Below are 13,254 nucleotides of genomic sequence, written 5' to 3'. Positions count from 1 at the left end.
ATAGAAAAGCTGGGTTTAACAGAAGTCAGTTTGAAAGCAATACTTGGGCATTGAGGAGGGCACTTGCTGGGATGAGCACTGGGTGTTGCATGTAAGTGATGAACCGTGGGAATCTACCCCCCAAACCAGAAGCACACTGTATACACTGTATGTTAGCCAATTTGACAATAAATTATATTAAAAATAAAAAATAATAAATCTAAAAAATAAAAAAAACAGAAAAAGGAAAACAATGCTTAACTACCAGGCAGCAAGAACTTGAGAAGCCACTACTCCAGGTGAAAGACGCAGACAGAAATGCAAGATTGCCATTGGGCTCTGCTTTCTCCCCTCAACACACCTGTCTGCCCACTCCCAGGGGCGGCTGGGAACCATGTGGAGCCGGTGGGTGTGTCTGAACACAGGGAAGATGAGAGTCAGCTCAGGATCCACCCAGGGGGGAAGCCAAATACACACTTCCGGGGCTCCGTGCGACACCCTTGAAAGTTTACACCCTGGGAAACATCATGATCCTGAACTAGATCTGAGCTTTAGAGAACCCCAGATTCGAATCAACTTAATCCCAGAGAGATAAAGTCATGTTCACTTACCCCAACTGCCTGCCAGAAGCAAAGGTAAGTTCTAGTTCAGTTTCGATGAGGTCATCCTGGAGTAGGCGGGGCCCTTAATCCAACGTGACTGGTTTCCTTTATAAAAAGAACTTTGGACTCAGTCAGGCACATGGGAGGACACCACGTGAGTGTGAAGGCAGAGATCAGGGTGATATCTACCAGCCAAGGCACGCCAAAAGCTTCCCAGCAAACCAGCAGGAGCTGGGGCACAGGCAGGTACAGATTCTCCCTTCCAGCCTCAGGAGGAACCAGCCCCCCCTACACCCTGATCTCAGACTTCCAGCTTCTCCAACAGGGAGATGATGCATTCCGTTGTTGAAGGCCCCTAGCTTGCGTTTCTTCTTTCCAGCAGCCCTAACTAAGGAGTGGAGACGAGAAAGGTAAGGGCAAAAGCTATTAGCTCTTCTCGTCCCTTGCTCTGTGCACATTGCTGCAGGCTGGCATCAAAAACACGAGACAGCTCGTCAGGGCGGGCAAGGGCAAGGGGAGGTCTGTTGGGCTGAAAGCAGCAGTGTGACCTGTGGGATGGCCACGTGTTCCCGCCTCTCCATCTCCTGGCCGCACATTCGTCTCCGGGAGGCGTTCTTCAGACTTCCAAAAAACGGCCCAGAGGCATTTACCATAACTAGTGAGGTTTAGGTTTGGTAAGGGAGCATCTGGGTTAAGGAAATGGAGAGGCACTGAGGGAAGCCGCAGCCCCCAGGGGGAAGGGGGGGACGGGAGGTAGCACACCGTGGGAACCGCAGGTCAGTCCGAGGGCTTGGCCCTCCTGATCGCCTCCACCTCCTGCCGTTCCCGGGTGCTCGTGATCAATGGCTTACCTCTCAGCTCCAAATTCACCCCTTTGGTGCCTACCCTGGAGCCGTGGGAAGAATCCCATTAAGCATCTCTCCTTGTGGTAAGCATGACATCAGTTTTCTCCCTATGGCCTCTGGAGGGACAGCCCAGAGGAAGGGACTTCTCTTACTGGCCCCAGTGGCTGCGCTCATGGTCAGGGACAAGCCTGCAGGAACATTGGTGACGCTGTGTGCCGGCCACATGCCCAGAATGCGACCTTGCAGTCCCACTTGGCCTGCTGATCCCTTCCTTGTAGCTCCTGCAACACGATGCTGGGGGCACCCACAGCAGCACCTTCATGCCTGCAAGCCTGTGACTCTGCCCACAGGCTGTGATTCCCTGCTTGCCCAGGAACTGTGGACCAGCTCCTACCTGGGCAACCCTATCAACTGCCCTGCAGTCCATACCTTCCCCATGGAGGTTCGTACCCCACCTGGGGTGGGGACCCCCATTCCAAGCTCGTCCTTCCTTGGGCACTCTCCTACAGCCCTGGGGAACCAATGAGAAAATTTTCTACACCTTATACTTACTTTCCAAAATCATAGCTTAACAATCCCTACAGGGGCGCCTGGGTGGCTTGGTTGGTTAAGCGTCCGACTTCGGCTCAGGTCATGATCTCATGGTCCGTGAGTTCGAGCCCCGTGTCGGGCTCTGTGTTGACAGCTCAGAGCCTGGAGCCTGTTTCAGATTCTGTGTCTCCCTCTCTCTGACCCTCCCCCGTTCATGCTCTGTCTCTCTCTGTCTCAAAAATAAATAAACGTTAAAAAAAAATTAAAAAAAAAAACAATCCCTACAATTACACATCCCTAGTTTTAAGTACCATGTGGTCGGTCCTGTGTCCTGATTGGCTCCAGGCTGATACACCCTGGAAAGCAGGTTTGGCCATATGCGTATCCTTGCATGAAAGAACCAACACTCCAAGAAATCCACAGATCCGAGAAAAGCCACTCAGCTCTGGTCACTCTGCAATCCGAGACTCCCCTCAACTTCAGGGGACGTGGGTTCCTCAAGAGCATGACTGGGCCCTGGGACACTAACACTGGCCCTTCAGGCAGAGCCGGAAGGAGAAGTGAGCTGGGTAACCCCGCAATCGTTTGTGTATTCATTCAAACACATTTATTAGGTAAAATTTCCTTGTTTCTCCCCCCAAGTCAGTCGCAGAAGAGAAGCTTCGGAGGAAAGAATAAGGCACTTCTAACTCCTCACCAGAACACCATGGCCAAGCTCCTAGCTTCGCTCAGCCTGTTGGGTTTGGGGATTATCTGTCTGCTCGGCTGCTGTAATAAGAACACCACAGTCTGAGAGCTTAACCAACGAGCACTGGTTCGTCGTGGGTCACAGTCCTGGAGGCTGCGTGGTCCGAGATTGGGGAGCTGGCTGATCCAGTGTCCGGGGAGACCCACCGCCCGATTGCTGACAGGTTCCCACAGCTGGGAGAGAAATCATTTCTCTTGAGTCTCTTCTTAGGAGAACGCTAATCCTATTCGTGGGGGCTCCCCCCTCATGACATAATCACCTCTCAAAGTCCCCGCCTCGTAATACTGTTACCTTTGGGGTTAGGTTTCAACACATGAACTTGGGAGGTGGATACATTCAGTCCAAAACAGGAGCGATGGCTAACTTTATGTGTAGCTTGCCGAGGCGATGGGGTCCCGTTGTTTGGTCAAACACTGATCTAGGTCTTGCTGTGGAGGTGTTTTGCAGACGTGGTTAACATCGACAATCAGTTGACTTTGAGTAAAGCAGATTACCCTCTATAACAGGGGGGGCCTCATGTAATCAGGGGAAGACCTTGAGGGCAAAAACTGAGGAGTGTTTTGGAGAGGGAATTCTGCCCCCAGACTATAACAGAAATACTGAGTAGGTTTCTAGCCTGCTGGCTTGCTCTCCAGATATCAGACTCGCCAGTCCCTGCAATTGCATGAGCCACTTTCCTTAAAATGAATCTCTTTTTCTATGTTTCCTGTAGATTCTGTTTCTTGGGAGACCCCTGACTAATACAGTAGACAATGAGCATCTAGGAGATGGTCAGCCAGCCTGGGGGAGGGACCGAGGACATTTCTAGCAATGGAAGTGGTTTCGGTATTAAAACCATGGGCCTGACCAAATCTGGAGGAAGCTTCCAGGTCAATTCATCTGGAAAGCTTCTGAAGGATGAAGAGGAAATTGTGTCCAATGACAGGAGACAGAGGGGGCTCTTGGCAGTTTAGTGCTTCCCTGTAGAGAAACTCAACAGGCCCAGAGTAGCCCATCTTGAGGGGGCTCTAGGCTGGAGAGACTCTAGGGCTTTGAGGGGTCTGGGTGACACTTGGTGAGCCCAGGGACTATAGTGCCATCTTGTCACTGGCCAGGGGGAGGCAGAGGGTTAGTGAATAAAAATAAATCTCTGGGCACCTCTGAGGTTTTGAACTCCAAAGGAAAAAAAAAATGACTAAGCCCTTGCTTCTGGTACAGGTTTAGAAGTGTTATGTCACAGGACTTGAAAGCTATAGAGAAATTATATTTAACACCTTACGCCAAAACTTTAAAGCTTGGGTCAGCAGACCGTGGCTCATGGGGGGGGGGAGGGTTCCATTTTTAAAGATTTGGTGAAAGAAACAAAGGAAGAGTCCTTTTTATAAATATTCTAGGAAGTTCAATTATCAGTGTTCGTAGTTTTACTGGAACACACTTTTTTCTTTTATATATTATTGCCTTTGGCTGCTTTTGTGCTACATGACAAAACCGAGTTATTGGACAGAGACCGCATGGCATACAAAGCCAACGTAGTTATTATCTGGTCCCTTAGAGAGAGAAGCTTGCTGACTCCTGCTTTAAACCATCGCAAACCATTTAGTCTCTCTAGCAGGATTGTAATCAGTGTGCTATGTCATAGCTTCATAGTGTGATGAAGTACCTACATGCATAAACATATAAATAAATAAATAGGTAAACATACACACACACACACACACACACACACAGATATATGTAAAATCTTAGATGTTTTCATTTCCATTCAGGAAAATTCCAAGAAAAACTTTAAAGAAACAACAGAAACATATTTTCATTAAAAAAAAAAAATGTCTTCCTGACTCAAAGTGGAACATGCCAGAAAACGGGGGCACATCCTAAACTCCATATTGAAGGGTCGCCAAGTGCTTTCAGCTCATCACCACGTGGCAACTCAATGATGTTGCAGAGGGGCAGACGGCACCTGAGGACTGGTTTTATAGGTAGCAAAACCAAGGTCAAAATCAAGGCACATCCTCGCCTGTCAGGGGCACAGAATGTGGGACTGACAGAGTCTCCCTTTCCCGAGAGGTCACCTTGCACTCTCCAATGACTTCACAAGTGCAGGTTTTTCTAAAATCATTCCACCATGGGGAGATCAAACGCGACATCGTCATGTTCTTGGCATTTCCAAATGCAACATTCTCCTTAGTAGTTGCAAATTTCAGGGGTCTGCCCAAGTGGAATTCATAAGGGAAAGGGAGCAGTGAGCATAATTGGTCTTCTTTTTTGGGTTCTGGCCTTGTTTCTCTTGTCTTTGGGCTGGGAGTCTAGAGCCATAATTTTGTAATGAATCTCCAGTTGGCCGAGTAGATTCATCCCATGCAGTTGGAAGACGACATTCAATGTAGGTGGGGTAAATCCAGGGTATGGAGGAGCTTTAGAAATCCTTAGTTTCACGTGGGAAAAGACTTCAGTTGGACAGAACAAGACCATAGTGTACGTAATGATGCCTATTGAAGCCCCAACATTTCAATACTTGGCTTCTCAGGGTCTCTCTGTATCTTGGTCTCGGAGGTCTGAGGGCACTTCTTCCTGCCCAGTACAGATTCTGTGCACAGAATCCAAGCACAATATGCAACAAGGGAAAGAATTGGATTGATTTTCCAATGCTGGATTAGTTTTAAAAAGTGGATCATTTTCATAAAATGGAAGTAATTAAGAGAAAATATTAGCTTATTCAATTTATCTTGGTCATACACTTTTAATTTTCTTTGTATATATATTCTGATTTACTATTATTTTTTTAATGTTTTTTCTGATGTTTATTCTTAGAGAGAGAGAGAGAGACAGACAGTGTGAACAGGGGACAGGCAAAGAGAGAGAGGGAGACACAGAATCCGAAGCAGGCTTCAGACTCTGAGCTGTCAGCACAGAGCCTGACGCGGGGCTCAAACTCACAGACTGCGAGTTCCTGACCTGAGCTGACGTCGGGGGCTTAACCATCCGAGCCACCCAGCCGCCCCTATATATTCTGATTTAAAACAACATTAACGATAATGTCATCCTAGGAAATAAGCTTAACAGAAAATGAGCCAATGCAGAGGTTTGCCTATTGATCTAATGAGCTGGTAATGACCCTCAAAATGACCCCTAGGATATGCTGTGCTTTCCAGTATAATAACGCTTAATTATGTAGACTGAATGAGTGGAACGATTCTCAAGCTCTTCCTGTTTTCATGCTAGTCAATGTCACTTTCATGCAATGATCAAGTCTAGTTCTGATGACATTCTCCCTTCTCCTTGAGTAGCAGTTAATGCAGGGGCTACTGTACCTTGGCCCTGATGGCCTCAGTTAATATTTGATTACTGAATGAATGGATAAGTTGATCAATAAACCAATCCAGATGTCAGGGCTCTAGCTTCAGCTGGAAGAGAGCAGAAGAGGCAGTCTTTGAAATTGGCCACGTCAGCAGGCTGGCAGGGGTCCAGGTAATTGTCCTGGCTTGGCCTCGTGGAGATTGTTCCAATGACACGCTTCCACAGCGTGATGAGAACTGAGGTGGAGGAGAAGTCATGTCTTTAATGCACACCTGGAAACCCCCGGGTTGGGAGTAGGAACAGCCAGCAAAGCAAGTAGCGTGTGCCTTCACTTCTGGAGCTCTGCTGTATCCTGGGCCAGTCACTGTTGCTTTTGGTTTGTTTGCTTTGATTCTCTTGCAACTGCATCCCTGCCTCGGGACCAGGGAAGACATTTGTCAGAGCAGGCTGGGTGTTGCTAAATGTCCTCCCCAGCATATGCGGCCACCAAGCCTCGGAAGGATTTCTGTCAAGAAACTTCTCAGCCTCCATGGCAGAAAGTAAGTAAAAAGAGTCCTTTCCAGGCACCTGAGTGTCTCTGTCAGTTAAGCATCTGACTCTTGATTTTGGCTCAGGTCATAATCTCGTGGTTCACGAGTTCGAGCCCCACATCGGGCTCCACACTGATGGTGTGGAGCCTGCTTGGGATTCTCTCTCTCTCCCTCTCTCTCTGCCTCTCCCTCGGTCACTCTCTTTCTCTCAAAACAAATAAGCTTAAAAAACGTTCTCAATAATAATAACAAAGAGTCCTTGGGATGTAGAAACCACCTAAAACAAAATTTATGAGAGCCAGAGGACATTGTTAGAATTTCCTCTGTGGCTGAATACTTAGGGAAGAAGAGCCATCTAGTCACATGCCATTCTTGGTGGTGGGATGTGCCTCAGGCTACATTGTTGATTTCCCACCTCACCATCCACACGGGTGTGCAGGCTGGAAACCTCCCCTCATCATCACATCCCACCCAACACCAGTTCCTTTCTAACTCCGAAGTATCTGTTGGTCCACGTTCTCCTCTCCATCCATCTGAAGAGTTTGGAGCTTAGCCATTCAGTGGCCAAGCACTAGCCCTGTGACTCAAGTTTTGTGACTTTGAAACAGGGCTGAAATCGTTTCTGCCCTTCCTACTTCACTGATACATGATGAGGCCCTACCAAGACACTTTGAAAAGCATTATGGAAAACAGGGACAGAATTACATACTATAAGTGTACCATCAGGTAAGAAATTTTCCTTTACCATGACATGACTTGCTTCCACGTTATTCTATGTCACTTAAAGTTGTTGGAAGCACAGACCTGTAAACTCTGCTCTTGAAATCTTAGCTCATTCAGTCATCATGCCCACAAATGAGCCAGATGCAATCACAGTTGACACATGAGAAGGTGTGTCCCCTGGAGGTCAGGTAATCCAGCACCCAGCTGGGAAGCCTGGCTTCAGGGATCCAAGATGGCGTGACCCAGAAGTCTTCTGTTCCTGTGTGGTCAGCATGGGAAGGGGGTCCTGAGGAAGTGCCTTGAGCAGAGCTGGGCAGGGAGTAGACAGTTGGTACCTATTGTTTGTTATAACTTCTAAACAATATGGATACACATGGGTGTAATTGACCAGTAGAGAAATACACCTCATCTCAGATGCGTTCAGAAGCCTCTGGCGATTCAAGACATCCAACTAAATGGAGACCCCTTGAGAGCAATGGGAGGGCTGCAGCTGGGACCACAGAGCCCCCCTTGCATTTTATAAGGTGGCAGTCTTTTCTCCTCCTCAGCTGCTAGGAAAGTCACTGAAGCTAGTGCTTGATCAGCAAGACACTGCTTGCTGGGGACATTGAAGATTCTCACTTCGCTTAGCGTCTCAGTTGTGCTCTTTTAGCCACACATATTACACTTCCTCTTCTATGTAAGTTTTCACTGCTAAATGAGACAGTAACTCCTCATGAGTTGGGACATTTTATTTTTAGTATGTCTGAGGTGAGACACTACTTATAATGTCAGACTAATTTTTTAGTCTGATTATACTAATTATATTAATTATATTATACTATATTCTAATATACTATATATTATATACTATATATTATATAGTATATTATAATATACTATTATATAGTATAGTAATATATATAGTAATATATATATTATATATATAGTATACAGTATATATATAGTATATATAGAATATATACAGTATTATAATATATAATATTATATTATACTTTATATAATATTATATTGTATTAATTATACTAATTTTTTTATTATCTCTTTTAAAGCTTCTTTTATTGAGCACCTGAGAACATTCTCGATAGGCACCTCTCAGCCTTCATCCTGGAAGAAACACGCATGTCTTTCAGCGAATGGACAGTGGCACCAGACAGAACGGAGTCGGAATCCTGCCTTGGTGACTGCTTCTGCGCGATGAACATTTGAGCCGCCCAGGTGACCTCACGGAGCTCTGTCTTGGGACGCCCAGTGTCTGCTTCATAGCCTGACCGGGAGGGTGAAATCGTCTATGTGAATCACCGGATAGCACTGCCCCTGCATCAGAATGCACTTGACATGATACCACCATTCCCTTTCCTTAGCTCTCTGCCTCTTCCTATTTTGCGTTTCTTGTTATTCCTGCGGTCTCCCCAGGTAGGACCTAATCACATGTTGAGGCATCCGGAGACTGTTGTCCTGAACTCGCCCCATGTCATGAAACACTCGGAGTATGTTTCTCCCTCCTTTTTTTTCATGCTTCAGTTGGGTTTCTGGCAGACTCACAGCAGCCTTCAGCCAGGAGGCCGATTCCCCGCGTTGACGTGGGCGCCATCTCCTGGTCATCTGAGGAAGGTACACACACATTTTATCGGGGCTTTCTAAACCACGAGGGAATGTTAAATTCAAGCAGTGTTACTACACCCGTTAAAGAGAAATAGGCAGAGTAGCAACTCAAATAGTTCTCAAGTCTTTTGTATCTTGGCATCTTTTTTTTTTTTTTAAGTTTATTTATTTTGAGAGAGAGAGATAGAGCACAAGCAGAGAGAAGGAGAGGCAGAGTCCCAAGCAGGCTTCCTGTCATCAGGACCGAGCCCTGAGCGGGGCTGGAGCTCACCAATAGTGAGATCATGACCTGGGCGGAGATCAAGAGTCGGACACGTAATTGAAAGAGTCACCCAGGTGCCCCTCTTGGCATCTTCGCTTAAACTTATGGTAATACCATGGAGGAGAGATGAAATTATATAATTTTTTCTCTATCTAGCAAAATGACTTTTATCCGAAGCGTCGAGTTTTTTTTTATTAAAAATTTTTTTTTCATGTTTATTTATGAGAGACAGAGAGAGATAGAGCGTGAGCAGGGGAGGGGCAGAGAGAGAGGGAGACACAGAATCCTCAGCAGACTCCAGGTTCTGAGCACAGAGCCCGACATGGGGCTCGAACCCAGGAACCGTGAGATCATGACCTGAACTGAAGTCAGACGCTCAACAGACTGAGCCACGCAGGCGCCCTGAACTTAAAAAAAAAAAAAAAGTGGTTAAAATGTTGCAGAAAACAGCAAATGATGATTTAATTGGGAGTCTGAAAGTACTATGAATGTTCTGGATCAGATGAGCATATTAGTGATGCTGAATGAGGTTTATTTCTCAATCCTCGCCCCCACCCCCCTGCAAGCAAAGTCAAACCATTCATAGATGCTGGTGGGCTTTCTTGTCAGTGATGATGTTGCCTAAACAATTCATTTCTTCATGAACAGGTGGTATGTGTGAGGGAAACGCATGCACCGGGCACCCTCTTGGATGCCACCGCCTTCTCCCTTGAGGACAAACCTGGGCCCAGCCCTTCCAACAAAGCAACATGTAGATGCTTGGGAACCACGGAGCAGACCCTTTTCCCTGCAAAGCACCATGGAGAATCCTTTCCATGAGGAAGGGATGTCTGGGGCGAGAGCAGACAAACAGGGCAAGGGTGCATGCAGAGAGGAACTGCCTCTGACCGGCCCCACTTGTCTTGCCTTCTCTCTTAGTTTCTGTTCTAGACATTGAAAGCAAGAGTCAGCAGATGCCTGCCCGGCTCGCCACCTCCTCTGTAGATAAAGCTGTATTCACACACGACAGCCACAGCTATCTGTCTCCATGTGGTGTCCTGCGATGCCGTCCCAAGTGACATCATCACACTCCGCGATTGTTTTGGCAGGGGATGGGAAGCCGGTTACCGCCCCTGGAGGTAGAAGCCCCTCTCCTGCTGCCAGGGTGGAGGCGATCTTGGGAACCACACGGCCAAGAAGTATGGGCCTGGGGCCGCTGGTGAAATCAGGTGGTCGGGAGCGGGTGGGACACAGGCGGGGGCGTTGAGAAATTCCCTATGATCTTATCTACATGCAGCAACTGTGTGCAACTCTCCCCTCCGCCCACCCCCGGGCCTTGCTCTCGGCAGCTTGTTAGAGCTGCACTGTGCAGCTGTATTTGTCTCTTCGACCGTGGCCAAATTGTGGTTATTTGGGTACCTGAGTCCCTTCTTCTTCAATGTCCCTTAAAGTCAGAAGGCCACATGGCATCGCGGTGCATGCACAGCTTCCTGATACAGAGAACAGGAAGACGTTCTCTCCTTTATATGCAAATAATAAGGGCTTACCATCGCCTCACTCATTAGCAGAAAGCTACTGATGGAGAAGTATTGCCATCCGAGCCTCAAACGTTTGGTAAAATGTTCTCAATGTTTAGCTGTTTTATTCTTTGTCGCTCCTCCAGCCACTTAACTTCATTCAGTTTGATGTAAATGTACGTTCCAGCAATAAGTCATCTTAGTTCTTACACTGTGAACTAGAAGGGACAAAGCAAGGCTTTCTACGGACATCTGCAACTGCATTTTTGCTTATGTGTTTGTTTAATGGCTGAGGCCAGTTTTTGATTATGCTTAATGTTTTTTTCCTAGGATAAAATCCTTACCTCCGAGACCGTGCCCCCTCCGGCTATAGATCAGCGCATCCACACCCTGGCGTCAGTTCTTATCTATTCACATGGAAACTTTGCTTTGCTTCTCCAGCCGGGGGCCTGTCTTCTGAGCTCCAGGACCATCCAAACATTAGACTGCCTACTCAGCGTCACCTCTGGAATTTTGCAAACTCAACATACTTAAAACCATTTTCATGGTTTTTTTCCCTTCCTTTCGTGCCCCCCCCCCCGCCAGCCCCCTTCTCATGCCTTACACACTAAACCCGTGTTCCCTATTTAACCAGGAAGTGGCACAAACCAAGAAACCGAGTAGGCTTCCCCCACGCTGTCTTACAGCCACATGTTCTTTTTATTATTATTATTATTAAATATAATTTATTGTCAAATTGGTTGTCATACAACACCCAGTGCTCATCCCAACAGGTGCCCTCCTCGATGCCCACCACCCACTTTCCCCTCTCCCCCACCCCCCATCAACCCTCAGTTCTCGGTATTTAAGAGTCTCTTATGGTCCGCCTCCTTCCCTGTCTGTAACTTTTTATTTTCCCCCTTCCCCTCCCCCATACAGCCACGTGTGCTCAATTCGTGTATGATTCCCTGTTCATTTTATTTTTTATTTTTTAAGTTTATTTATTTATTTTGAGAGAGAGACAGCATGACTGGGGGGAGAGGCAGAGAGAGAGGGAGAGAGAGAGAATCCCAAGCAGGCTCCGCACTGTCAGTGCAGAGTCCCACGTGGGAGTCGAACCCACCAACCATGAGATCACAATCTGAACCAAAATCAAGAGTTGGACACTTAACTGACTGAGCCACCCCGGCGCCCCGTATCCATTGATTTTAATTCACAGTTGACTTTTTTCCTCTCCATCTTCATGACCATCACCCTAGTCCTATCATTTCCTGTTTTCTAAATATTATTTTATTTACTTTTTTATTTTTTAGAGAGAGAGAGAGAGAGTGATAGAAGGAAGGGCAGAGGGGGAGACAGAGAGAGAAGGCGGGGAGAGAGAGAGAGAGAGAGAGAGAGAGAGAGAATCCCAAGTAGGCTTCATGCCCAGCACAGAGCCCCATGTGGGGCTTGATCTCACAACTCTGGGATCATGACTGGAGTCAAATAATCTATAATTACTCAGTTGGTACTCAATCAAGTGAGCCACCCAGGTGCCCCTTAAATATAATTTAAATTTTAGCACATATTTTAATTGGTAATACAAAGATATAAAACTCCAAACCAGAACGTATAGAACAGTATGCACTGAAAAGTCCCCTTCCTGCCAGTCCCCTAGCCAACCTGTTACTGTCCCCATGCAACTCACGCTACCCAGTCCCTGCGTGTCCTTTGACACAGTGTAAAATATCCAATTACTCTGCTATGCGTCTTGGTTTATTTTAATTAAAGAATTTATCTTAGTGCTCATTCCACAAAGAGTTTCTTTATTCTTTAAACAGCTTTCTGTCATCCTATTGAAAAACCAACTGTAATTTAACTAGACTGTTATTGGTAGGCATTCAGGTCATTGTCAATTTTCCCATATCTATAAAGTAAATTCCTAGAAGTGAAGTTACTAGATTAACTAAAGGCAAAGCCACCATTATTTCTCCTGGAAACAAGAGCTTCCTAGCTGGTGTTCCCTCATCTACTCCTGACCTCCTGTGATCTTTGCTATACTCTACAGCCAGAGTAATCATTTTTTCCATAGGGGTGTCCATTGTTCCAGGATCACTCTTGAAAAAAACTCTTTTCCCTCATTCAATTGCCTTACACTGTTGTCTAAAACCTATTAGCTGTACCTCTCTCTGTATTGATCTCTCTACAAATCTCGATTTCAGCCTCTGAACTCTATTTTGATACATTGACCTATGCGTCTGTCCATACATATATTTCACAGTCTTTTTTTTAAATTTTTTTTAACGTTTATTTATTTTTGAGACAGAGAGAGACAGAGCATGAACGGGGGAGGGGCAGAGAGAGGGAGACACAGAATCCGAAACAGGCTCCAGGCTCTGAGCTGTCAGCCCAGAGCCCGACGCGGGGCTCGAACTCACGGACTGCGAGACCGTGACCCGAGCTGAAGTCGGCTGCTCAGCCGACTGAACCACCCAGGCACCCCTTCACAGTCTTGATTACTAAAGCTCTTGCAAGTATTTTGTATTTCAATATAATTTTAGAATTAGCTTGTCAATTTCTATTTAAAAAAAAAAAACTCTGCTGGGGATATTCATTGGGACCAGCATGGGATCAATATAGATCGATTTGATAATTTGGGGAAAAATCAACTTGGGGAGAATTATGTCTTGATAATATGG

At 46.3% G+C, this 13,254-nt stretch overlaps 1 long non-coding RNA gene across 1 annotated transcript; it reads left to right on the top strand.

Annotated features, from left to right (window-relative positions):
* The first annotated feature begins 733 nt into the window (after positions 1-733).
* LOC122496666 lies at positions 734-11,333 on the top strand. Its single transcript, XR_006300891.1, has 3 exons — positions 734-991; positions 8,287-8,848; positions 9,750-11,333. It is a non-coding gene; the product is annotated as an uncharacterized LOC122496666 (long non-coding RNA).
* The last annotated feature ends 1,921 nt before the right edge of the window (positions 11,334-13,254 follow it).

This window comes from Prionailurus bengalensis, chromosome A3 (assembly GCF_016509475.1).
Source record: "Prionailurus bengalensis isolate Pbe53 chromosome A3, Fcat_Pben_1.1_paternal_pri, whole genome shotgun sequence".
Classification (NCBI taxonomy): Eukaryota; Metazoa; Chordata; class Mammalia; order Carnivora; family Felidae; genus Prionailurus; species Prionailurus bengalensis.
The sequence above is the reverse complement of the archived record's forward strand: the minus strand, read 5'-3'. Positions and strand labels throughout refer to the sequence as shown.